Consider the following 2,045-nt stretch of genomic DNA (forward strand, 5'->3'; position numbering starts at 1 on the left):
GGAAATTCTGGCATACATTACAGCATGGATGAATCTGGAGGATGTTATGCTAAGGGAAATAAGCCAGACACAGAAGGACAAATACTGTGATTCTGCTCACAAGAGATACTTAGAGTTGTCAAAATCATAGGGACAGAAAGTATAGAGTGCTGGTTGTCAGGGGCCGGAGGAAGGGGAATGGGAATTTACTCTTTAATGGGTATGGAGTTTCAGTTTTACAAGATGAAAAGGGATTTGAAAATGAGTGGTGGTGGTGTTTGCACCACAATATGAATGTCCTCAATACCACTAAACTGTACATTTTTAAATGGTTAAGATGGTACATTTTCTGACATGTGTATTCTGTCACAGTAAAAATAAATAAATAAATAAATAAAACCTGTACGTGTACATTTACAGTACCTTTATCCTTAATTGTCAAAAATTGGAAGGAACTAAGATGTCCTTCAGTAGGTAAATGGATAAATAGTGGTGCAGCAAACAAGGAAATGTTTTTTAGTGCTAAAAAGAAATGAGGCATCAAGCCAAAAAAAGACCTGGAGGAACCTTAAATGCATATTACTAGGTGAAAAAGCCCAACCTGAAAAGGCTACATACTCTATGATTCCGACTACATGACATTCTGGAAAAGGTAAAATTCTGGAGACAGTCAGTTGCTAACGGCAAGGGGAGAGGGAGGGATGAATAGGTGGAATGCAGAGGATTTTCAGGGCAATATAACTATTCTGTATGATACTACAACAACAGATGCATGTCATTTCATTATACATTTGTCAAAACCCATACAACGTACAACACCAAGAGTGAGCCCTAATTAAACTATGGACTTTGGGTGACACTGATGTGTCAGTGTAGGTTCATCAAATGTGACAAATATGTTTACTGGTCATTCAAGTGGGGCAAAGGAAATATCCTTTTAAAACTCAAGCAAACTGGGTGTTTGTCTTGTAACCTGTCGGAGGAAATAAGCTGTAATTTTTTAAAATGTGACCAATATGCCACTCTGGCGGGGATGCTGATAGTGGGGGGGCCGTGCATGTGTGGGGAGGAGGGTTATGGGAACTCTCTGTACTCTGTGCTCAGCTTTGCTTTGACCCCGAAACTGCTCTAAAAATAAAAGTTTATTTTTAAAAAACAGTAATGAAGAACTATAGCAAAAACTCAGTTTGTAATCAGAATGTTATGAAATATTTTGTCTAGATTCTCTCAGATCTCTTTGTAACAATTCACATCTCCCACCCATTCCTCCTTGAAGCTCTTGGCTCTTTGTACCATGCCGTCCTGGGTCTGCCTCACTCTGTTAGGGCACCTTCTCTGTCCTTATCCACCGAAGCTCCTGCTTTCTCTCCTAGACTTGCTGTAGGCACACCCCTCCGGGGTTCTCCTCAGGCATCCTTCTCTCCGAACCCACTCTCAGTTTTCAGTTACAAAGACCTATATGCACATGACCCCCACATCACCAGGCAGCTCTGAACCGTCCACCACCAAACGCCAGCCAGACCTCACCCCGCCCCGGGACACCTCCCGGCACCTGGAACTTGCCACATCTGAAGTTCATTTTCAAAACTAGCATCTATTCTGCCAAGATGAACGTGGTTCTCTCTGACTCCCAGGCTTGGATCCTCCTTTGATTACACCTTCTCTCTGGATCCCCGCATCCAATCAGCCACCAGGTTCTGTGTATTCCTCCATGTATTTCTTTCTTGCCAACCCTGCCATCACCTCTGGAAGACAAGCCCTCTGTGCCTTCCACCTGGCATTTCTCCTTCATCCTGCAACCCATCTTCCTGCCTCAAGTCTTCCCTTCATTTTTTCATGCTTTAATCTGAAACAAAATCTGTTTTCTTCAAAATGTCTTCCCGTACAGGTTCCCTCTGTCTGCAGGAGCCTGTGTACTTGGGTCCCTGCCTTGAGCTACACTGCCCACAAGGTCTCCCCCAACCGTGAACCTCTTTGCAGCCATCACCTGGCATCTACCACATATGGCCTAAGTTTTAGTTACCTTCCTACCAGTGTCTGCACTCCCTTAACTAGACTTTAATGGC

General features: G+C 43.4%; 1 non-coding gene across 1 annotated transcript; it reads left to right on the plus strand.

Moving 5' to 3' along the window:
• Positions 1–842: 842 nt before the first annotated feature.
• On the plus strand, positions 843–970 carry LOC115803204 (small nucleolar RNA SNORA27). The gene has a single exon (XR_004023870.1). It is a non-coding gene; the product is annotated as a small nucleolar RNA SNORA27 (small nucleolar RNA).
• Positions 971–2,045: the final 1,075 nt, after the last annotated feature.

The sequence above is a fragment of the Delphinapterus leucas genome, chromosome 18, assembly GCF_059928025.1.
Source record: "Delphinapterus leucas isolate spDelLeu-1000000601 "Yukka" chromosome 18, BTC_Dleu_Yukka2, whole genome shotgun sequence".
Classification (NCBI taxonomy): domain Eukaryota; kingdom Metazoa; phylum Chordata; class Mammalia; order Artiodactyla; family Monodontidae; genus Delphinapterus; species Delphinapterus leucas.